Source organism: Hemitrygon akajei, chromosome 17 (assembly GCF_048418815.1).
Source record: "Hemitrygon akajei chromosome 17, sHemAka1.3, whole genome shotgun sequence".
Lineage (NCBI taxonomy): Eukaryota > Metazoa > Chordata > Chondrichthyes > Myliobatiformes > Dasyatidae > Hemitrygon > Hemitrygon akajei.
Genome location: NC_133140.1, coordinates 71,771,125 through 71,797,004, shown reverse-complemented (window position 1 = coordinate 71,797,004; position 25,880 = coordinate 71,771,125). Strand labels below are relative to the sequence as shown.

The following is a 25,880-nucleotide window of genomic DNA, read 5'->3' as shown; positions in this document are numbered from 1 at the left end:
ATCGACTGTCTGCTCTTTTCTATAGATGCTGTTTGGCCTGCTGAGTTCCTCCAGCATTTTATGTGTATTGCTATGCCCTTGATCAGTGGTTATGCTTCCACGGACCCCTCGGTTAATGGTAGGGGTCCATGGCATGAAACCTCACTTCTCAGCTCATCATAGAGGTCCCAGTCTTTTGCAGGTGTTCAATCTCTTAGACCCACCCTGTAATCACCAGAGGGGCAGAAGTTGTCTTGTTTCGTTCTGTGTTGTTGTTGCTGCTGCTTGTCTTGAGTTTTGTGGGCATGCTACGTTGGCGTGGGAGTGTGTGGTGGCACTTGGGGGCCGCCCCCACCCCTCCAGCATATCCATGGGTGTGCTGGTTGTTAACACATGAGATGCATTCCACTGTCTGCATCAGTGTGCATGTGATAAATAAATCCAAACCTCTTGTGTGCTGAACACAGCTGGAATCGGTGCTTGCCAAATGCCTTGTACCTGGCTGGTCTGGAACCACCTCTCGCCTCCAGCAGTGTCTGCAACCACGCTCTCTGAAAAATGGTCCTTGGCCCGCTTGAGGTCACAGATGGCAAACAACCAGCCTTTGGGACGTTGTTTTATCAGTTGCACGGAGAATATTTCACTAACGACGTGGAGAGCAAAGGGCCTCCACGTAGTCCCATTGGGAAGACCAGGTGACTAACTCCTGTTGTTGGCTCTTGCCGTCCCTGTACATTGCTCATCAGTGACCTGACCACTAAAGTGTCTGTAGGGGGTAGAGTTGGATTTAATGTGCGGCTGAGTGAGAACGAAGTAGTCATTCCCGATCTTGTCCGTTCATCCAATATCTGATTTTGGTCTATTCTCACAGCAGCACGGAAAAATGAGACAGACTTTTTTTCATCTCTTAACCGCCCCCTGTTTACAGGGAGATATTCCGTGCATTTTGAACAGGGATTGACCTTCCCAGTACACGCCCCATGGTCGCATCACTTTCTCCAGCTCTTGTCATGCAGACCCCCTCACTAACCCTGTACTTACTTCCCACAACACCCACTCACTCACTATCAAGCACGTTTCCCATAGTTCCACTCGCTCACTGACTATCAAGTACGCTTCCCATAGTTCCACTTGCTTACTGACCCACACAGCTCCCTGTAGCATCATTTATCTCCTTATTCAACCTAAGTCTTCATTAAAGAACACAGGCCAGATCTAAAGACCTCTGAAAGGACTCCAGTTAACATTAATAGGGACATAAACGATTCAAAATGATGCTTCCTGCTGCTAAGAGCCCACTTTTAATTAGCAGGAGCAGTGAATGACAATTTCTGAATTGAGAAATAATAATATTCATGATGAGCAAATAACAGGAGGATTATTGGCCAGTTGGGGCCCTTTCACTGCCTTCCTTGGTAAATTGTACTTGATCCTCTTTCGATGGTCTGTCTCAATAATCTGCTGCATTTGAAGTGTTTACAGTGTTTGGACAAACAGCGGTGGTAATGAATGTTTAATGTATATTCTAGAGTTAACTAATGTTGGCACTTCTAATATTCCTCAATGTAATCCTGTTTAATTACAATAGACTTCTGATTATCTGGGGCTCTCAGGACCTAGAGTTAATTGGATAACTGAGAGCTTCAAGCACCAAGAGATGGAACCTCCATGGACGGTACCAGGCAATACACAGTGTGCTTAAATCACCATAAGTCATTCCAGCTCATATGCGTTCTTAGCAGGGCATTTATCACAGTCACAGTGTAGATGGAATAAAATGCTTCACCTCTACAGTATTACGATTTTATTTCACTAAGTATGAATATTTCACTGCAATATTGTGACATTACTGCAGACGGAGAGTAGGCTTTCAGTACATATCCCTCTGTACTTTCTCCACCAATCACTGAGGGGATTTCTGCACCAATCACTGAGGGGGTTTCTGCACCAATCACTGAGGGCTTTCTCCACCAATCACTGAGGGCTTTCTCCACCTGTTATTGAAGAGTTTCTACGCCAATCAACAAAGACTTTCTACACCTGTCAGTCAGGGTTTTCTTCATCCATAAAAAGTGACCATCCCCTCTCGATTTAGTCTTAAAGCTCATGCACTCATGGAGCAATTCATTTTAACATAGTTTCTGTGTAAACATTTTCCCTAAGCTATATGCCAGCATTGCAGTAGTTGTTCAGAAATGCAACAACATTGATTTTCCCAGTAGTCTAATGTTATTAGATAGCAGTCTTTTGTAATTGCTTCTTAGTTTGCTGTCCATGCTGTGTCAAGTGGAGAATAGGTCCTAAGGGAGCAAATTGTGAAAGAGTTTGAATTTTTACACAGAATATACCTTTCACTTCCATTTTCTGTTCCTTCTTGGCTGCCAACAGCTCCAAACACAATCGAGGATGCTGTGGCTACTAACCCACAGAGAGCCATACAATGCTACTTGAAGCTATGAACTCATCAAAGCCATGGAAGCTCCATTTTGCCATGCAGTCATCTTGCAGTTATTGGTACAGAAGCCTGAAGCCCCACAGCACCAGGTTCAGGAAAAACTGTTTCCCTTCACCCATTTAGTTCTTGATCCAATGTGCCCCACTCTAATTACCGTGATCCGCAATCAATATGAAGGGTCTCGGCCCAAGCCGTCAACTGTCCACTGCTCTCTGTAGATGCTGCCTGATCTGCTGAGCTCCTCCAGCATTTTGTATGTATTCCTCTGGATTTCTACATCTTCAGAACCTCTTGTGTCTATGTCAGGGGTTCCCAACGTGGTGTCCATGGACTCCTTGGTAAAAGTCCATGGCGTAAAAAATGTTGGGAACCCCTAGTCTATCACCACTTTGACCACTTGCACCATAGTAGACTTAGTTTTGTTTAAATTGTGATCTTCTTTGCATAATTTGTTTTTCTTGAGAGCATCGTATATCAGATGTTACAAGTCTGTGATGCCGGTGCAAGTAAGTTTCTCATAGCTCCTGGGCACATGACATTAAACTCGGCATTTCTTGCACTATGCAGGCACTTACAAGTGTTACATACTGTTGATCTTGCCTAGAAAGAGGGATTTAACTACTTGGTGTCACAAAGCTCCCTGTCTGATTCAAACTGACTCAGTATTGAGGTGGAATGTGGAAGGGAAGGCTGGTTTGAATAAGAGTTGGGGCAGTGGTCCAGGCAGGGAAAAACGGTTACTGCTGTTCAGTAGTTTCCATTTGCAGCATCTGCAAAGAATGTGTCTCTGTTGTAGCTGGACTGTGAAGATGCCACACCCCAAAGCCTTTAAGCCCCCACCGGTTAAGGAGCTATAACTTAGGTGGGGGCAACATTAATCTAAGTCTGCAGAATCAAGCATGAGGGAAAGTGGGGAGGGGGTAAGGTGGTATGGGTTCAGCATCAATTTCAATATTTAAGAAGAGTTTGGATAAGTATGTGGATGCGAGGGATAAGGAAGGCAGTGATCCAGGTACAGATCAATTAGACTAGGCAGAATAATTGTTCTGCATAGACTAGATGGGCCAAAGGGCCTGTTTCTGTGACGTAGAGCACTATGATTCTTTGAAACTCTATTATCTGCATAAGGCATTGGTCAGACCGCCCTTGGATTATTGTGAGCAGTTTTGGGCCCCTTATCTAAGAAAGGGTGTGCTGGCCTTGGAGAGGGTCCAGAGGTCCACGGGAAGGATCCCAGGAATGAAAGGGTTAATATATTCAAGCATTTGGTGGCTCTGGGCCTGTAATCACTGGAGTTTAGAAGAGCGGGGGTGGGGTGTGGAATCTCATTGAAACCTATCTAATATTGAAAGTCCTAGGTAGAGTGGGCGAGGGGAAAATGTTTCCTACAGTGGGGGAGTCACGAACCAGGGGCACAGCTTTAGAGTAGAAGGACATCCCTTCAGAACAGAGATTGGGAGGAAATTCTTTAGCCAAAGGTAGTGAATCTGTGGAATTCTTTGCCACAGATAGATTCTTGATTAGTAAGGGTGTCAAAGGATATAAGGAGAAGGCAGAAGAATGGGGTTGAGAGGGATAATAATTCTGCCGTGGTGGAATGGAAGAGGAGACCTAATGGGCTGAATGGTCTAATTCTGCTCCTGCATTTTATGGTCTTATTGTCTTAAACAACGTTAAGTTGCTTGGAATGGACAACAGTAGCTGCAGTTGAGATCTAGTCTGCACAGGATTCTCATCCCTGACCCCCACTTTCACAGTAGGTGCAAGTGCTTGCTTTCTTAAGAAAAACAGTTAAGTGCAAATGTTTCTTTTACCGAACCTTGTCCTTTCAATCACCCTACTCAGGCATACCACACAGAGCAATTAAAATTCAAAACCCATGCAAACCAGCGGCTAAATGGTTGCTAGCAGCACAGCTGCCCATTAACCGGGGAGCAGAGCGATAGGGGCCTGCCTTGGCAGGGAACACGGGGCAATGCGGGTTAAGCAGCAGAGTACTGCGGTGAATTCACACGAGGTGTGCAGGCTCTCAGAGAGTGTTCATTATCATTCTGGACAAGGCTTTGCAAATAATCAATCTGGCGCCTCACCTCTAAATCCTACCCCTAATTGGTTTGTTTCCACTTACCAGTTACTTCAGAGCCTCGCTCTTTCTCAAAAGCTGGGCTAAATCATTCTTCTTCATGGTTAAGTCTAACATGAATTTTTGAGCAGGCAGACTATATAATAAAAGACAGCAAGCCAGCACTATAATTTTCTTGGAAGGAGCTGACATAACCAAGTATGCGCTTTGCAAAAGGCTTGATTCAATTTAAGGATATATGCAGTGGAAAATCAGAGAAGTAAGAGATGGATTACAGCCTCCTTATTACAGGGGATTCACCTTTTAGATTATGACATCCAGCTTCCTCCTCCTCCTCCGAGGTGTTCACTAACATTACTTTCGTACCCAGCCCACTCTGCAGTTCGCCGTATGTACATGCCAAGATGTGAGGTCTCCTCTGTTAGTGTAGCCATCATTCTGCTGAGTAACCATGCAGTGAGGCGTCAGCGGGTGGCTGTCAGTGGCAGAGTATTATCCCAGGGACAGGAATGCAGGAGAATGCAGTCCAATGGATTTCCGTCATGGAGAGATACAGTGCGAAAACAGGCCCTTTGGCCCACTGAGTATATGCTGACCATCAACCACCCATATTTAACCTACATTCGGTTCCACACTGATGGATAATTTCAACCTCCGTTGCCTTCTCTCTCGAACAAAAACCATGCAAGAGCCCATTCTTGAGCTACTATAACCGGACAACTGTGCTCTTCTCGCGCACACAGAGGATATATTATAGGCTGCAAGGGCTTTCAGGTTAACTGTCAGTCTGAAGAAAACAACAATCCTCCCTCGTGGCATTTACAACCCACCTTGGATCACCATTGATGACTACCCTCTCACCATGGTTGAGCAGTTCACCAGTGTAATCTCCAGCGACACTACTGTAGTAAGGGACGTTGACAGTCAACTCACCGGAGCCACCAGTGCCTTCGGGCGCCTCCAGAAATGTGTGTGGAAGAACCACCAGCTGTGCCTGTCCACAAAAATCCAAGTATACAGGGCTGCCGTGGTCACAACACTGCTGTACGGCTCCGAAGCCTGGGTCTTGTACCACAAGCAAATCTGGTTACTCGAGCGCTTCCATCTGCGCTGCCTCCACTCCATCTGGCAGGATCGTGTGTCCAACAATGAGGTCCTGGAGAAGGTTCATCTTCCACTTGGCTGCTGAAGCAGCTCCGCTGGCCAGGCCACGTGTCTCACATGGACAACTCCAGGTTAGAGCAGTACTCTACGGAGAGCTCTCTCAGGGTAAGAGAGATCATGGTGCCCTGCGCAGGAGGTACAAAAACCAACTTAAGCAGCAGCTCTCTCAGGCAAATATCGAGGTCAATGAATGACAGCAGCTGGCTTGTGACAGAGACCACTGGAGAATGCTGACTCACAGATCAGCCAAGAATTTTGAAGAATCCAGAAGAGTGAATGCGGAAGAGAAGAGGAAGGATCGTGCTATCCAAGCGCGCATATTCCAGCTGTTCCCGTGTCCCTACTCTTCCAGAGTCTGAAGATCCAGAATTGGCCTCTACAGTCACCAACGATCATGCCTTCGCTCCTGAGGACTCTTCTTCAGGTGTGTCTGTAGGCATACAAAATGTGTGTTCATGCATGTATCAGCATGCACTTCAGTGCATGAGTGTGTGAGCTGCAAACACAGGCCTGTGTTTTGTGTGTAGGGGGAGTTGGTTATGTGTACGTGGTAGCTTAGTGGCTAGCACAACCCTTTACAGTACCAGTGACCCAGGTTCAATTCCCACCACTGCCTGTAAGGAGTTTATACGTTCTCCCTGTGACTACATGGGCTTCCTCCGGACACTCTGATTTCCTCCCACAGTCCAAAGACATATACCGGTTGGTGGATTAATTGCTCATTGTAAATTGCCTATTCCGCACTGCATCTCAATCAATAAATAAATAAATAGCAAGAGAGAGAGAGTACGTATGCCTCTCTTGCCCCAGGTATTGGTTCTATCCTCCTCCATCCCCCCAATTCAAAATGTAGGTGGTGTTTTGAAAAGCCATAAATAACACATTTGACCTGGCCTCAGCCATACCACCTAGTTTTCAATGAACTATTGATGCCATCTATTTATTTTAATGAAATATGTTTTTAATGTTTATTTGAGAGTTTTAAAACTCTATGTAAGTTTTTTTTGTTTTTTCCCAAACTACATAAAATTTATCTTGCAAACAATGCACTTGTTTTTTTTTGGCGAGGGGCGTCATGAGCGGTGCACGGTGCCAGCTTTGATTCTCCACAGTTACATTTTAATCAGAGCTGGATTTTTGGTTCCTTTGTTTAACTGGGGCTGTTCTCACCTGAGCAGTGCTGGACTTGCCAGAAGCCTTGGGCGCACCGAGCAAGGAAAGTCCTGCTTGAAGATAAGACTCTGTTGCCTTAGTCAAATACGTCTTGTTTTGCTTGATGGTTTAAGTAAGGGGATTGCAATAAATAGTGGCTTCTTCCTCCCTTCTCCCTGAAGAGATCGGCAAGCTAGATGGAGTGGGGTGGCGATCGGGTGAAGAGATTTGCATTTGCAGGGGAAAGTACTTGCCTGTTGCACAAGATATCCAGTCCCCTCAGAAGCAGAATCAGAATCATTTTAATATTGATATGGCACATGTCGTGAAATTTGTTGTTATGCAGCAGCAGTACATTGCAATACATAATAATAAAAACAGTAAATATATATATCTATATATAGTTAAATATGCAGTACAAAAAGTAGTGATGTATGTTCATGGGTTCAATATCCATTCAGAAATCAGATGGCAGAGGAGAAGCTATTCTTGAATCGTTGAATGTGTACCTCCTTCCTGATGGTAGCAATGAGAAGAGGGTGGTTGGGGTCTTTAATGATGGATGCCGCTGTTGTGAGGCATTGCTCTTTGAAGATGTCCTGGTTGCTACGTTGGAGAGACTGGCTCTCGCTCAGAATCACTAGTCTTGGCTCTTGCAGGCAAGTGTTCCACTAGCATGTCTGGATTTCCTTCTGAAAAGTTGAGCAAGGATTCTTGCTGTCCACAGATTTGAGCTTTAATGTGTGAATGTCAAAACACTTACGATTTATTTCTTAATTCATAATTATCATACATGGTTCAAAGAAAGCACTTGCAGCATAAAAGGAAACTGCTCAGCCCACTGTTCCATGCCAGCCAAGAAAGGAGTTGTTTAGGCTAGTACCATTTTCCAACTCTTGCTCCATAGTCTTTACTATCAGAGTTTACAACTATTCATAAAGCTATTCCTGGGACTGTATGAAGGTGGGAAAGGTTTCTGTTCCCCATACTCTTTCAGACTATGACTTCCAGACCCTCATCTCTCCTGTTCCTCAACACCCATGTAATCCTTTGATAACCAGCTAGTCGGTGAAAGACTGTTACTACACTTCAGCAAACATTACAACCTGCAATAGAGGTGTCGAAGTCACAGCACAAGCTGAGATAGTTTTACAGGAGACTGTGACACGTGACCACCACATGTCACTCCCACGCAACAGAAAAATCACATTCTGAGAAGCTTGGTTCTCAGCGGAAGACTCTTAACAATGAGCCTATTGGATTGGACGCAATTTACGGACTTGTGTCTGCAGGATCAGGGTCAGGAGCTGAGCCATGGACACACGAGGAACCAATGCTCATGGTGACCGACAACCAGAGACGTGGGCCAGTGCAGATCACTCAGCTAACTGGTGGCTGGGACACCGTGGGGACTAGCAACCAGCAAACAGAACAATAACATGTCAGGGCAAAAGTTCCCACCTTTAAACTGAATTTTTTTAATGCCATTATGAGATGGACGACATAGTGCCTCTGTTCTGTTAAGGGTCCAGAGTGCCTCATGCCCGGGGCACAATCGTCCATGGCTGTAAGTCCACAATATCAAAGAAGCAGGCTATAACGTAGATGGAAAAGGATTTGACAGAGTATGTGGATAGATGGTGTGGGACGTTGGTCTGTTACCTGCTTCACATAAAATTAAACAACACATTACTAAGGCACTGAGGAAGTAAGTTTAACTTGTGCTTGCAATAGATATTGAGCCTGGCTAGGGAGTGCTTGGTGCTGTCACTGTTTGGAAAGAGGGTAAGTGTTTTATTTCTGTAAAGCACTGACATTTTTTACTTAAGTGAAAAAGGGTTTTGCTTCCTTGAAAGTCTGCTCAAGAGGGCTGTGATAAATCTGTGGACTCAGACTTTCAAACTTGGCTACTCTTAAAAAGATTGGCTTTTTTTTGGGCACGTATGTATCAAAGCATAGGGTGAAGTGTGTTGTTTTGCACCAACGGCCAGCGCAGCACGTGGATTGTGCTGGGGGTAGCCAGCAAGTGTCTGAAGTATTGGCATGCTTCCAGTGCCAACGTTGTATGCCCTCAACTCAATAACTGTAACCATAAGTCTTTGGAATGTGGGAGGAAACACATGGAGACATAGGGAGAACGTACAAGCTCCTTACAGACAGCAGTATAATCAAACCCCAATCGGTGATTGCTGACACTGTAAAGCAATTGCGCTTACTGCTGTTTGTGCTAACGTGGCACCATATACCTTGATGTGGGATTAGATCTTTGTTTCATAACAATAAACTGATTAAGGGCTGTTTTGATTACCCTCTCTGGTGTGTGGTAATAAATGAACTAATTCAAGGCCCTAGGGAAACAAGAACATTTCACTGTCCCATTAGATGCCTGCTGATGAATGTGCATGGATGTCTTCTGAGAGCTTAGACTGAGCTTCATGACTGTGTGCAAAGCTGTTGTGGGTGGTAGGTCCAGTGAAAGCTTGGTCTTTCTGCTATTTTCTTCACCACTCCCACCCTTGGTTCTGTGTGCTAGTGCTTGTGGTTTGGTGCCTCATCGCACAGTTGTCCATTTGGTGCCCTTCATTGTAGCAGAACTTTGCAGACAGGGTCAGAGTTCCCTTCTTCTCCTCTGTCCCAGAAAATGGGTCAGCGTCACCATTGGCATGATCTGGCTGATAGTCCATTGCTTGTTAGATTTTGCAGTGCACGCATTGACCACTGTGTTTCTGACAAGGAGACACTTTGCAAGCATGCATCGTTGGTTGTGGCGAGTTTTGGAACGTCTCCAGATGAGCACGAAAGATAGGCCAGTCAATTTCTTTCTGACACCTGGTATCTTTGGTTCAACAGCTTTGCATCTGGGGTCATAGGAAGGAAATTTAAATTCTGTTCTAACCACGCAGAGGATTTTAATCTGAGGACTGTAGGCTGTAAATCGTTTGCATCTTGGTCATTGTGTCTGAGACCAGCCGCGTGATGGGTTGATGACGTAGTGTATGTTGGAGGAATATGATGTCAACTGGCCAATCAGCACATCCTGAATCCCTGACCGTTAGAGGACTAGAGCAGCAGGCACATGTAATACCAACACCTACAGGTTCCCCTTTTGAGTTTCCCAGCAGCCTGACTTGGAAATGTATCTTTGCATCTAAATTCTGAAACTCTCTACCCACTATTGGATGGTTGGTAGGAGGTGGAAGGTTTCTTCACCAGAAGGATGATAGTTTACCAGCTCACACCATGAAGATTATTTATTGATTGACTGAAGCACAGTGTGGAATAGGCTCTTACGGCTCTTCGAGCTACACCACCTAGCAACCCCTGATTTAACCCTCACCCTAACAGGACAATTTACAATGACCAATTAACCAATCAACAGGTATTCCTTCAGACTGTGGGAGGAAAGAGAAAAAAATTTCGGATGGAGATTCTGTATCTTTTTCCCAGAGATGAAATGTCTAATATCAAAGGGCTTGTATTGAAGATAAGTGGGGAGGGGGTGGTAAATACAATGGAGATGTGTATACAGAGTGTACAAAAACTTGCCCCAGGTTGGCAATGGAGGTAAATATGGCAGAGATGTCCAAGGGGCTCTTTGACAGGCAAATCGAAGGTATGGACATTGTTTGGACAGAAGGGATTAGTTTAGTTGGGCATTTTGATAACTAATGTAATTAGTTTGACACACATTGTGGGCATAGGGCTGGTCCACTTCTAGGCTCATGAGATTTTCCAGACGCCGGCAATCCATACACACAAAATGCTGGAGGAGCTCAGCAGGTCAGGCAACATCTATACAGAGCGGGGGTTCCCAACCTGGGCTCCACACACCGCTTGCTTAATGGTATTCGTCCATGGCATAAAAGAAAGGTTGGGAGCCCCTCATATAGGGGAATAGAGAGCCAACATTTTGGGCTGAGATGATTCAACAAGATCGGAAAGGAAGGGGGAAGAAGCCAGAAGAAGGTGGGGGAGGGGAAGACGTAAAAGCTAGAAGGTGAGGGGCAAGGTAGGTGGGTGGTGGAAGGGGGATAAAGTGGGAAGCTGGAAGGTGATAGGTGGAAGAGGTAAAGAGCAAGAGAAGAAGGAATCTGCCAGGGGAGGGGAGTGGACAATGGGAGAAGGGAGAGGAAGAGGGGTATCAGAGGGAGGTGATAGGCAATTGAGGAGAAGACAGGTGGTAATTGGGAGCAAAAATGGTGGAATGGAAAAAGAGAGGAAGGGGAGGGGGGAGATATTACCAGAGCTTTAAAGAAATCATTATTCATGGCGTCAGGTTGGAGGCTACTATGTTCTTCATCAAATCCTTCTGTTGAGAGCCTTTGACCTGAGACATTAAGTCAGTTTTCCTTTCTCAATAGCAATTAGACAAGACCTTGACAGAGTGACTTTCAACTCATAAGTGGAGAAAAATAACGGAACAAGATCAGTCTGCTCCCAGTGTTCTAATTGGGCAGTCTCGCTGGGTTAGCATCGATGACAGGATCAAAGGTGCTTGAGCAGGAACTCGCAAGGGTGTCTGACACAATCCCATGGCTCAGTGCAGGCTGGTCCTGCAAGCAAATTTCATTTGGCTTGGAAATCTGGCTCCAACCAGCCACTTTGAGTCTTAGTGCAAGGGCTCACTGAAGTCAGTTCTTAAAAAGCCAGTTGGAACACTGTCTCTTATTGGTTCATGTTGTTATTTTTTTCATGGGTTTTAATTACAGCTTCAAGTTCTCATATTATCCAAACTTGGGTACCAAGCTCATGGGTGATTAGAGGGAAACATCGGATTCCTCACAAATTCCAAACTATAATCACATTAAGGCAGACCTGAATGAGTGGGTTTTAATCAATGAAGGGCTGTCTGCAATTGAACAAGAAGGGGCTGAATTGTAAAACTGGTGTAGTGAGCCTTTGCACTGGGTTCAGAAATGTAGGGAAGAAGGCTCTTAGCCCAAAACATCAATTGTTTACTCTTTTCCATAGATGCTGCCTGACCTGCTGAGTTCCTCCAGCATTTTCTGTGTGTTGCCTCAGAAATGTAGCTTTGTATTCACTGAATTTCGACCATTGCAGGGAAAGCAGAGCTCCCTGCTGTTTCAGCACGGACAGATTCCTCTAAAGAGCACTGAGATGAATGACCCACCATGTTGGTTGTATGGGTTTTAAGGAAGTTTATTGGCCTGCTCCCAAACAGCACCTTAGGGAGTATACCCTTGATTTAGAGCTAGTGTCTCCAATAATGAAGCACTGATGTGTTAGCCAACATGCAACTCACAATCTGAGGAAGGTTGAAGCCACTTCATTGTGATTTAGTGGTGAGGAATTGACATGCTGAGCTAAACTGGTTGCTGTGGTGCATTGCATTTTGCTGATCAGTGTAGAGGACCTGAAAAAGGAGAGTGAGACCACATCACCCCAGTCTATCTCTCGTTCCTGTACTCTGGAAAGTCCCCATTTCAGAATAAAAGCAAGGTTGGTGCTAAAATTGCAGTTGTAGAGAGGAATATTTACTTCAACAACTCCAGAGAAATCTTTGGCTGTCTGTTGGCAGTCCGGGAATGGGAAGCCTGAGGAAGATGAGGAATTGTAGTGTGAGTGTCTGTAGGCAGTCTGGGAATGGGAAGCCTGAGGAAGATGAGGAATCATAGTGTGAGTGTCTGTCGGTTGTTGAACCTGGAATGGTGTCAGCCATGGTTCAGTCAGACAACTGTTGGGACTTGGAGCCCAGAACCCAGTACTGAGGAATAACCACACTACTGTGGATGCTGTCTTTTGGATGTAACATTAAATTGATTTTGCATTCTCCAAATCTTACATCACTATTTCAAACTACAGAGGAGTTATTGCTGTCACCCAGGTCATTATCCACTCCTCAGCCAATTTGATCTAGTATTTATCAAAGCATGCAATATTGGACAGGCTTTGTGTAAACGGGTTCCCATATTCCCCACTTCATGACAGTGATTACACTTTAAACATTCTTCATTGGCCAATGATGGGAGCTGCAGGAAGAGGCCAAACTGCATTTTGTCCTGCTCTTGTTGATGTGTGGCTGGTCTCCGATGTGCCTCACGGTGGAATAGCCTGATATTGCACCTTGCTTTGGAAGCAAAGTCAAGTTTATTTTCTTAGGCACAAGTACATGGGTGCACAGGTGTGATGAAAAACTGTCCAAAGGAAAAGAAGGGCAGGACAGTGAGTGTGTCAGTGTTACTGGGTGGCTGAGGGAGAGGAGGGAAGAACCAGTAGACAGGTCCAAACCCAGTGCTTCCATTAAGGAAACAAGGATTCCTCAAGTCTTGCAGCTTTGACCAGAGGAAAGAGGTTTCAACAGCAGCTAAGTAAAGTCATGAAATGCCAAAGGTAAGCCAGCCTGCATCTTTTGTAAGAGCATCAAAGTTTAGAATGAGAAAGCAGGAGAGCAGGAGAAGAATAATAAATCAGCCATAATGAAATGGCGGAGCAGACTCAAAGACCATAAGACATAGGAGCAGAATTAGGCCATTGGTCCATTGACTCTGCTCCGCCGTTCAGTCATGGCTGATCCTTTTCTCCCCCTCCTCAGCCCCATTCCCTGGTCTTCTCCCCGTAACCTTTGATGCTGCGTCCAATCAAGAACCTATCAATCTCTGCCTTAGATGCATCTAAGGATCTGACCTCCAAAGCTGCCTGTGGTAACAAATTCCACAAATTCACCACCCTCTGGTGAAAGAAATTTCTCTGGATTTCTGTTTTATATGGACGCCCCTCTATCCTGAGGCCATGCCTTCTTGTTCTAGACTCCCCACCATGGGAAACATTCTTTCCACATCTAATCTGTCTAGGCCTTTCAACATTCAAAAGGTTTCAGTGAGCTCCCTCCCTCCCCATTCTTCTAAATTCCGGCAAGTACAGCCCCAGCCCCAGTTCCTCGTATGGTAACCCTTTCATTCCCAGAATCGTCCTTGTGAACCTCCTCTGAACCCCCTCCAATGCCCACCACATCTTTTCTTAGATGAGAAGCCTCATCTTGAGATCTGCCTCCTTACAGGCCGCTTCAATGTGCTCTTGGACCTGGACCCCGCCGCCCGGATTCGTTCCTTCCCCAACCGTTCCTAACCAGCCCGGCACTTGAATCAATCAAACGTCGGCTCGTACCTTGCTCGCGGGCCTGGGACCCACCGCCTCAACTCTGCCTCACCTCAGATCGACCGCTTCAAGTCCGCTCCAGTAACGGCCAGACACTGGCTCGCTCCTTTTTCTGAATCTTATGCTCTGATATGGACGGTTGGCTTGAGATACCCTGCGTGGGTGAATTGTGTTGTGGATGAGGACAAGTGGCAAGTTGCAGAATCCTCTGGTGAACCTCAGGACGTGAATTCCTTTCTTCTTCGGTCTCGCTTTGCTTCCTACTCCGAACAGGATGATGATTGACTGGTAAAGCTAATGTAACAGGTTCATCTCCAGCTGAGGAGACATGGCAGTGGTATAATAGAGCAGGGAATATGCCTCAGGCCAAACAGTGCATTCACTGTTCATAATGCTTGACTTGTTTGAACACACCAGTACCTCTCTGCAGCTATCGCAATTACCGAGTACATGTTGCCAAGGAAGCCTGAACATGTTATTGTTATAAGAAAAACCTTTTAGCATTAAATTGACTGTTATGTGAGTGATTGCATATTCCTAGAATTCGGATATGTGAGATTATTCAATATTTTCACAGCTGGCTAAGGAGGGAGCTCCTACGGACCCCTCCATTAACACTTTAGACCTTTCATACCATATCAGAATGGTTAATGGATTTTGAGAAGAATGCATCGTTGAATTAGACAGTGGGATAAACTGCCCAGTTTATTTCACGCCTCATGGAGATAAAGACACATCTTTTAACAGCAGAATTGTCGATCACCGAGTGATTTGTAGTAAGTGTTCGCTTGTTTGAACACTCCAATGTGTTCCTTTGGAGATGGGGGAATGGTGTCAAGTAGGACAATTTATGGAAAGGTCAAAAGATCAACGCAAAGTAATAAGAAGGCCATTTAATACTGGTCAAGTTCAAGTTTAATTGTCATTCGACCATACACATAAATACAGCCGAACGAAACAGTGTTCCTCCAGGGCTAAGGTGCAAAACACAGTACCAACAGCCACACACAGCACGTACAGTTACGATCGGAGAAAAATACAGATACAGTCACACACAAAGGTTCCTGAGTGTCATGGCCTGGAGATTAATTGTGCAGCAGTCATCCTGCATTAGTGCAGCTGCAGACAAAGGCAACACATCTTCCACTGAGCGAGCACTGGCGGGCAGTGATGAGAAGGGCCAGCCCCCACCCAGTATGGACTCCAGTTCTCTCTCACGCCATCTCCGGCGTCTTCTTCCCTGGGCGCCTGGAACAGGTGATCCCCGTGGCGTGAGGTCTTGGCCCAAAATGTCGACTGTTTACTCTTCTCCATAGATGCTGACTGGCCTGCTGAGTTCCTCCAGCATTTTGCGTGTGCTGCTTCTCGTGGCATGAGGGCCTGATCCACGAAACAACTGAGGCCACGCAGCTCCCGCATCGTCAGTCTTGCCATTGAACCAGAGAAATGGACTTGCAGTATTCTACATTACCAATATCCAACAGGGAGCCTTGCAGGCACAAGAAAAACGCCCAAGATGATCACTTGCACTGCTTGTTGTGCAGCGCACTGCCTCCGACACCTTCCTCCTTGGGTGCTGTAGTCACTGGCAACGTGGTCTCCACCGCCGCCGAGCAACTCGCCAGTGGGACAAACCTGCAGCACATGATGTTCTCAATATCCAACAGTGTCTTGTGACTGCACAAAGGATGCAAAGGGCAAAATCTACACCTTTGTTTGGACCCAGAAAGGCTGCTGCGAGAGAGCACGCCACCATCTTAAAATTCAAGTATGTTGTCATATGCACAAGAACATTGAGGTAAAGGTTCAATGCCCAACTTTCAGGAGCATTAGAAAACACAGAACATAAACTGTACATGAATGATTATAATCAGGCTCTTACATCTGTCTTCTTGGGAAGGATTCAAAATACCCCTCAAAGGATCTAACTAGTAGTTAAATGACATGGCATGTCATTTGCCACTAATCAACTGTAGCGCTCTCACTCTCAATCAGAAGTTCTCTGTTCAATTTCCACTGCAAGCACATGAGCACAAAATCCGTGGCTGAAGTTTCAGTGCAGAGCTGAAAGTGAGGGACTGTTGAAGGTGCTGCAATTCAGATGAGACGATAAACTGGGGTCCTCTCTGCACTGCTTTGTCAGTGCAAAATGTCACCTGATTTTATTCCAAAGTGCAGGCAAGTTCTGTGTAACGTTCAGTCCAATATTTAGCTTTCTGTCTGTATTACTTTAAAAAACTCCTAGAGTCGGGTCATTGTCTCAACATAGTTGCTGAAACCAAATTAGCTGCTAATGTTTCCAACATACAAGTGATTCAGTGACAAATTTTGTGTATTTGTAAAGTATGGCTATTGTTTTAGTTTTAAAATGAGTATTTGCTGAGTATGCTGCACAGTGGGGAGATGCGGTAAGGAGTCAAGTCAGCAAAACCATGGATTGCTCAACCGTACAGATGGGAGCAGAGAGATCAAGAGACCAAGATGGGGAAGATTCTCTAATTAAGAGAGCAGGCAGACGTTACTGTAGTTACAGAAGTTATACCAGGCTTAAGGGCATTGGTGACTTGCTGCTGAGAATTCTGCAGGGAGCAGCCGAACAGAGGTCAAAGTCCATTGACAAAGACAGCACAAAGGGATGAAGGTCTACCGGCAGATTTTGAAGCAAGATGTCAAACCTAGCAATAGGAGGATTTTTCAAGTGAATGTGTGGCAGGAGGGATGATGTGGAGGGAGCACCTTAGATTCCCAGGGCACTGGGACTTAAGGGAGATGGCACCTGTAACCGTACAGGCTGGACCAAGTGCAGCTCAGCAGAGTTGAAAGCCATGCCTTCATAGGAAGCTTTACTGGGCAGTGGCTTTATAAACATTAGGTTGGCTTCTTTGTACAGAAAAGCAGCATTTAAAAGGAGAAAAGATGTGCAAAATGAATTTGGAGAGAGAACAAGAATCAGAACAAGGAATAGGAAATTTTTAGACGCAACCAAAGAGAGGGCATAAAAAGGTTTAAATTGCCATGTGTGCAAGCATTAGTTTATCACACAAGGTTGTAAAATGCAGGTGTAATCGGCTGTTTAGGTTTACAATATCGTAGCATTGACATGGACCCTGTAACAAAATACTGGAATGGATTCTAAATATTCTGAGATATCATTCCTAACACATTGTAAGGAAGGTAGGGAATGAGGTGGAGTAGAATTGTTAATTAAGGTGAATATTGCAATGCTGAGCCATCTGCTTAGAGCTAATCAATGGAGTTGCTGTTACACCACTGAGACCATTTTAGAGACCGATGTATTGAATGCCTGATTAACAAACAAGGAACGGCTTACCTTGATGCCTTTCACATCCTTGCTGGGGTCTTCAGTCAGGCTAGCTTGAAGAAATCTTGGCCCAACTACCATCAGCACATCGCCAGCAGCACCAGAGGACCCAACATACTCAACCACTGATACACTACCGTCGGCAATGCTGACCACTCCATCTCTCAACCACATTACAGGAAAACTGGCCATCTGGCTGCCCTCCTCAAAACTGCATATAGGCAGAGACTAAAGAGCAAGGAACCAGAGGTAAGGACCCCAAAGAGATGGTCATGGAGGCAGGGAGTAATTATGGGACTGCTATGCATCGATGGACTGGGCCACATTCAGGGACTCATCAGAGGATCTGAATGAATACACCACAGTTGTCACAAACTTTATAAAGACTTGCATGGACGATGATGTTCCTCCACCTCCCAACACCACCCCTCCCCCTAATCACTGAGAGTCTTTCCCATCTAGAAGTCCTGGATGAACCCCTGAGATTTGAAACCTGCCGAGGACTAGACTGGTGACATTTAGGCTGTGTTTGGCCTCCAGAAAGCCATCTTACATGCTAAGGGGAACTCTGGACTTAACTTGGATCACAGAAGGATGCTCGACACTGTGGCAGGGTTTGAATACCATCACCCACCCCCCCCCCCACACAGCCCCCAACAATCTCATGAATGGAGGCCGGGATGGTCAGTAGCTTTAAATTCCTTGATGCTAAAATATCAGAGGATCTGTGCTGACACCAGCATATTGTCGTCACAAAGAAGGCATGACTGAAGCTTGTGTAGATTCGGCGTGTCACCGAGAACTTTGATGAATGTATACACAGTGGAGAGTATCCTGACTGATATTCTCCACTTTGAAAGTATAGAAGTTTGGCAGAGTTCTGCAGAAAAGTTAGATTGTGGACTGTGGAATAAAGAGAAGGAGGAAGGAGAAGGAGAGAGAGTAGAAATATTTTGCTCAGTGTGATTATAATATGGAACACACTACCACATGGAGTAGTTAACCTGTTAGAGTAGGGATTTCCAAGCTTTTTTATGCCATATCATTAACCAGGGGGTCTATGGACCCCAGATTGGGAACCCCTGTGCTAGAGGGTAAAAGGATAGAATCACATGTTGATGACCTAAAGTAAAGAAAGAAGACCTGCATTTATTTACTGTCTGTTGCAGCCTTGGGTTGTTCAGCCTTTTCTTCCCGACCGTACTGAACATTGTCTGCAGCAAATGGAACTCTGTTTTATTTAGAGACACAGCATGGTAATAGGCCTTTCCAGCCCAATCACACACATGTGACCGATTAAGCTACTAGCCCATATGTCTTTGGACTGTGGGAGGAAACTCACACGGTCGCAAGGGGAGCTACAGACGGTGGCAGGAGTTGAACCCATGTCGCTGGCATTGTATAGCGTTATGCTAACCGCAGTGCGACCGTACCACCCAACAACCAGTCTGCACATAACCGTCCACTACTTCGTTCTTTTGGCGCAGAGTGAGCAATAACTGTTGGCCTGAAGGCCAAGGTTAACACCCAGGATCCTATCTCAAAGCCAGTTGGGAATCAGGATCACCTAGTCAGCTGTACCGTTACTGCAGTCAGTCTGTAAATTAGCTGGTACATTTCTACAATGCTGGAGGAAGTCTGTGGGTGGCATCTGTGGAGGAAAATGGACAGGTCACATCTCGGGTTGAGATTCTTCCTGTGTTCTTGTCCAAGAGAATTTTGTTGGCCTTGCTTTTGAGATGTCTTGAAAGTGAGCCTAGATTTTGTCCGTGAGCTAACGCAGCTGAGCCAGCCGAACCCTTTCCGCAGAGAGCAGGACCTCTGTGATCAGACCCACCCGGCAAGTGTGGGGGAAAGCAGATGGCGAGAGTGTTCTTGGGGTTAGAGTGAGGAAGGGTGTAGGAGTTGCTGGGGCAACGGAGTGTGAAGAGAAGAAAGGGTGGAGCAGATTCAAACGCAGTTAATCAAGAGGCACTGTGGAAACGATGAGGCGAAGAATTAATGTAGTTGTGGGTCAGCTGGCGATTTCACAGCGGAATGGAGAAAAATAAGGCTCTTTAGAAAAATACATCAGGACATGAGGGGGAGAAAAGCAACCTCCGTAAGCTCAACAGTTTTATAATAATCGACCTTAGAATTTGACTGCCCTGTAGAGAGATCAGCTGAATGTCATATGCAATCATGTGCATGGCATACATAGTGGCCTATGACTGTTAATATGCAGAGCACTAGCCCCAGGGGGATGGAAAGTTGTCTGAGATGAAGGAGGCAGCTAAATAATACTGTTTATTTGCTCAACATTTTTCCAATTGTAATGAAAATTGTCAAGAGAGATTATTATGAAGTGCAGGACACAAATGTGTGCCTGCGATTAAATAGGAGACCTGCCAGCCTGGCGCTCCAGGGTATAATTATCCAGGAGGGGTTCTGTGTGGATCGAGCAAAAAAAAAAAAATTCATCCAAACTATTAGTTTGTAATTACAGTGTGCGGTGATCGTAGAATGCAGTTTGAAGTCAGAAGTCTGCTGGGGACTAGGGTTTTGTAATTAGGAAGCGGCAGGAAGCAGTAGATCTGTGATTAGTAATGGCTTTTGTGGCGTTAATGTGGATGTAGGGTGGTGGTGAAGTAAAGTGGGGACAAGTGCTGAAGAGCGTGCAGTACGGAGAGCGACGCGAATTAGAAGGCAGGGGACTGCCAGCTTTTCCATTTCATTCTCCCCCATGCGCAAGTGGAGCTGTCGGGTCCTGGTAGATTTTGAGGATGCACTTCAGTGGCCCCCCCTCCACCTCGCTCCCAGTTGCTGGTTACCGAGTCCCCTTCTCTCCTGAGAAAGCAAGTACACAAGCATATCTCATCGGTCACATACAGAGTGCAGGGTAATGTTGTCCCAGTCACCGACACTATAAATTGGTGTTGGAGTCTAGAAGCTATTCAGTTGATAGGAGAATATGGCAGAGCCCCATTATAAGTGAATAATGTTTCCCTCTGCTCTCCTGCACAACCACTTCATGGTAAAACAGTGGCAATGCCTGTAGTCTGAGAAAACTGAAACTTCTTAATAATATCAGAGCAGCACACAAAATGCTGGAGGAACCTATCAGGCCAGACAGCATCTATGGAGAGGAAATCTTTCAGGTTGTGACCCTTCATCAGGACTAGAAAGATGGGGGGGGGGGTATGCAGCAGCCAGAATAAGAAGATGGGGGTGAGGGTAAGGAGTACAAGCTGGCAGGGAATAGGTGAGAGGGGAGGTTGTGTGGGTTGGGGGGGGGGATGAAGTATGAAGTTGAGAGGTTATAGGTGAGGTCAGGTGAGGGGGAATGAAGGTGGAAGAGCTAAAGGCTGAAGAAGAAGGACTCTGATTGGTGAGGACAGTGAGCCATGCATCTCTGGTGTTAATAATACCAGGTTAGATACTCTAATGCTGTGTGCACTGCCAGTCTTAAGTGAGTCTGAGGACTGGATTCCAACCTGCTTCCTGCAATGCTGTTAGAACCAATATTTGAGAGGGAGGATGTGGAGTACTGCAGTACCACAGCACAGAAACAAGCTCTTTGGCCCATCTATTCTGTGCCGGCCTGATTTGTTGCCGAGTCCCTATGACCTGCACCTGGATCTAGCCCTCTCTGCCCTCTCCTCCTTTTAGTTACCCAACCTTCTCTTAGATGTTACATCTGAACCCACATTTGTCACTTCTGCTGGCAGCTTGTTCCACACTCATGCCACCTTCTGAGTGAAGTAGTTCCCTCTCAGCTTCCCCTGAAATACAGTGAATTTCTGTTAATAGGAACACATCAGGCCAAGTGCATTTTGACCCAGTTAAGCAGCTGGCCCAAATTGGCAAAGTTACATGGAAATAGTTAAGAGCCATAACAAAGGTGAACTACAGCTTAACTGAGTGACAACTTATGTATTTAAGTGAAATACAGAACAAATTTGACCAGTACCAATATTACTACAGTATTATAAAATTGTGTGATAGTTCTTAATAGTTAATCGACAGAGGAATTCATCACCGCTGTGTTTTTTAAATTGACTCTAAATGAACAAAATTAGCACAGACACCTAGTGCAGATAATGGACTACCTTCATTGCTTTCCTGAATAAAGTCAGAATAAAAAAAACCAAAATTATCAAAAAAAATCACTGCTTTTTGAATCTGCATCTGTCGGCCCAAATGTATAACGTAACACAAGCATGAACAACTGATGCCATTTAAAAACTGTTCACTCTGTAATGTCTGATGGCCGTTTCTGGCATTTTCACGCCTGAATGCTCGAAACCACAGTGAGCAAAACAGTTCTGAATTGTCTTACTGCTTATTTCTCGCCAACTATCAATGACAAAAATTGCTGCTTTTTGAACACAGACTCATGCAACTGATGCTATTTAAAAACTGTTCGCTCTAAGCATGCAACTGGCGCTAGTTAGAAACTGGCAGCAGTCTTCTGTCCCAGTTAATTGGCCTAGTGTCCCAAATAAATGAAGGAAATCCAACTGATTTCTCAATTAGTTTTTGTTCTTTAAGAGTTGTCCCAAATAAGCAGCTGCCCTGATTAACTGTTGGCTAAGTTAAGAGGAATTCACTGTATTTCACCGATCACCCTAAGCCTATAACTTCTGGTTCTACTCTCACCCAACCTGAGGGGAAATAGCCTGTCTGCACCCCTCTATAATGACTACAAACTGTCATTAAGACCTATCTCTATCAAAGTCCTTTTGGCCCATACCACAAGAAAGAAAGTACCTGATCAATTCTATTGTTTTCCTGGAAGACCTGATCATGTCTACAAATTGGCTGTCACCTCTGCTTACATGACTGCAGTTCAGTAAGTACTTCATTAGCTATAGAGTTCTTTTGGGATTTGTTAAGGCAGGAGATACCTTTTCTTTACAATGACCACAATTCTCTGCAGGTTTTGTGCTGAGGCTGGGGCCATGAGGAAGTGAAGGCACTCTGGTTGGTTTTCAAGATGAGAAGTTGGGGAAGTCCAGTTGTATTGCTCTGTAAAGAGAAGGTGGAAAGCAGTGCACATGGAGTAAAACAGTTTCATGGATGGGAGAAATTTCCATCGTTACCACTAAAGCCTGCACCACATTAGCACTAAATGGACAACGTAGTAAGGACAGTACATTGCTCGTTATTCCCAAAATTTGAACTTAATGTGGCATGAAATTCTGGATTAAAGTGCATTGTGTAGCCACTGCTACGTTGAATGATTTGCCATACTTAATGTGGGAGAATTGCATATCCTTGCACAGTAGCATATTGTGTATTCTTATCTGCAGCTGCGCTGTGATACCTGGGCATTGCAGTGTGGCATGGTTTATTTACTATACTATTTCATTAGCAATACAGCACACAGTAGGCCATACCGGCCCTTTGAGCCACACCACCCCAATTAACCCTAACCCAATCAAGGGACAATTTACAATGACCAATTAACCTACTCGCTACATCATCGAACTATGAGAGTAAACTGGAGTACCCAGGGAAAACCCATGCGTTCTCCACATACAGAGACTCCTTACAGGATGGCGCTGGAACTGAACTCTCAACTCCAGAACGCCTCTAGCTGTAATAGTGTCATGCTAACCTTTATGCTACGTGGTGCCCACAGTACCATGTTGTGTGACCATGTGTAACTCATCACCGTAGGGCTATTCCTGAGCGGTGGGCCAGCCTGCAGACTTCATTCAGTAGCCTCATCCAGTAACACAGCATCACTACCCAAGGCTAACTACCTCATTTACAACATTGTGTTGTACGCACTCTAACCTGGGGATCTGAGAGGGTCCTTTCTCACACTGAGAGCAGTGAGTAACCGGAGTGTACAGCCCGGGAAAGCAGAGGAAGCAGACCTATTGGCCTCATTTGTCTCCATGAGCACTTGAATTGCTTAGGCCCTGAAGGCTAAGGCCCAAGTACTAGAAGACAGGATTAATGCAGGTGGGTGTGTGCTGGCCAGCATGAATGTTGGGGGCTGAGTGGCCTGCCTCCATGAATAGAAGGAAGAACTCGCCCTTGGCTCACAATTTACGGGTATTCATTCTTGCTGGTGCCTCTGGAAGAAAGAGCAGGAGCAGATCTATGGCAGTCCATGTGCCTTCCACAGCTGAGACTCCCCTTTTTACTGTCACTGCCTGTAACGTATTGCCCACAAGATGGGGAGAGGGCAGAGGCTCCCTCAGACCTCTTCTTACATAACAGCTATTTCTCAACTGGTGCCATCACGTTTCTGTCCTGGGTTCATGGGGAAGTGTAATTAGTGCCACGTTTGATATGGGTTTTTTTCAGTGAAGGACATTGAGGGTCAGATGTTGGAATTGATGCTTTTGTAAACCCGTTCAGTAGGCTGACTGCTCGAGATTGACAAAATGCCAGCATAAGCTGTCTTTGTGGGGAATAGAACTGTAGCTTGTGAGTCCAACACACCTGCACTCACTGTGTGTGTTCACTGGTATTCGTGTGTGCATTCGAGGTTGTGCATTCACATATGAACGGGGATACGCATACCGTGCCTGTGCAGATGCACTTGCCAAGTTTTATATGCATGGGTGTTGTTGGATTCTGATGAAGGATCCCGGCCTGAAGCATCGACTGTTTATTCCCTTCCATAGATGCTGTCTTGACGGGCTGAGTTCCTCCAGCGTTTTCCATGTGTTGCTCTGGATTTCCAGTATCTGCAGAATCCTGGTGGTTTTGCCATCTAGAGGTTGAGGCATCAACAATCAAAGAAAGAAGTGAAAGAGCAAAGAAATCATAGTCGTCTTATACAAAAACTAGCTCGGACTGAAAAGATACAGCATTGCAGTGATAACAGTTAACCTCTAAAATAGGTAGATTGAAGTGGTGTGACACCTGCTGCAGAAAAACTGAGAAGCTTCTAGAAAATACAGAATCAGCTATTCTAAACAATTACTGGAAAATTCACTGAACAATCACGCATGATTATATAAAATTACAAGCAAGCATAGAAAACATGAACTCTAAGAAAAATACAACAAAAAAATATATTTCTACACCCTAGTGTGTATGTGTGTACTTCCACATGCATGCTAATATGTTTGATTCTATGCACGTGTATGTGAGAGTCCTCCTGGAAGTGGACAACTACAGCAGACGCTCAAAGCTCCTCCGGTGCTGTCTTCACAATTTCCACAAAGTCAATAGCAGGATAAACAACCCAACGTCATGTCTTCTTACTGATCAGTGGCCCTGGCTCTAATTCTCATTAGTAAATGCTGTTGGGCAGTCCGTGCCAGGCTTCCGAAACAAATGACCACCCTGAGCTCTAGTTGGTGGATAGATGAAGCAATTCAATGAAGTCCTTGGAGCTTCCTTGATAAAAATTTGACATCCCCTGCAGCTTTTGGGATTGTATGGCACTAATAGTCTTGCACAGAGAAGCTTGGTGTAATGATGGAGGGAGAGCACCATCTCCCTAAATACCTGTCTGCACACTCTCCCCTTTCAAGCACCTCTCAATCGATGTTCCCTCTAAGCTGTGCGCGTGCACACGTTTTTCAACCAGCGCACGAAGGAAATTAATGTGCGCACAAAAGTTTAGTTACCTAAAATAATGTAATTAATAATTATACTTATTGAAAATAATCTTTTAGCTAAATGTTAAAATAACTGAGTCACTTAAACCTGTATGTTATTTTGTTGTTATTCTGTGCAGTTTTATGTCAAATATTTTGTAAACCTACATAAACTGTGCCACGTGTGCATTCAGTGCTCGCATACTTTTGTCACAGGAAAAAAATTTGCACAACGTAAGATTTTTGCAGACACTGACTACTAAAAATTAGAGGGAACATTGCTCCCAGTCCGCCTGGGACAGTCAAGGGTCTCACATTGGCCTGCCCGGCAAGAGAGATTGGAAGCAAGCCATTCTGTTGGGGAAGTGCCACAGTGCATGTCTGTATGTGCGCTTTCATTTGCCCAAGTTTTGTTTGAAAGAACAGGTAAATAATTCAGTAATAACTGTGCTGCCTAGGCTTGTGTACTTAGACAGCTAAGACGTACCATCCATGGTCGACCCTCACCGACAGAGGCCTCGGGAAGAAGAATTAAAATGTTGTTCATAATAATGGCAAAACTATCAAATTGTCATTGAAGCATATCTGCGTCCCTGATGTTCTCCGTGAAAAGTAATTTTCCACCCTTCCCCAGTATGGGTCTTTTATTTTGACTCAGGATCACATCCATGTGTACCGTCCTTAGGAGTGGCTCAGTAAGCCAAACAGTTCCAGGGCACGTCGGCCTGGGTGATTATGCTGGCTCACATACTGCGAGCGAGTAAGAAATAATACCTGTGGAGCAGCAAGTCATGAACACAAGAGATTCTGCAGATGCTGGAAATCTTGAGCAAAACAGACAAAATGCTGAATCCTGATGAAGGGTCTCGGCCCAAAACATCGACTTTTTATTCCCCTCCATGGACGGCGCCCGGCTCGCTGAGTTCCTCCATCATTTTGTGTGTAGTAGCTGTGATGCGCTTTTTGCCAGATTATTTCAGAATTTAGCCATGTAATTCAAGTAAAGCTTCCTTATAAATTGGAGTTTTGGTTGTAAAGTACAAAGCAAAGGCATCTCATTAT

The 25,880-nt window shown here is 45.1% G+C and overlaps 1 protein-coding gene across 2 annotated transcripts in view; it reads left to right on the top strand.

The window, feature by feature from the left end:
• gse1b (Gse1 coiled-coil protein b) overlaps positions 1-25,880 on the top strand; it is a 717,669-nt gene that overhangs the window by 585,489 nt on the left and 106,300 nt on the right. The window lies entirely within an intron of this gene.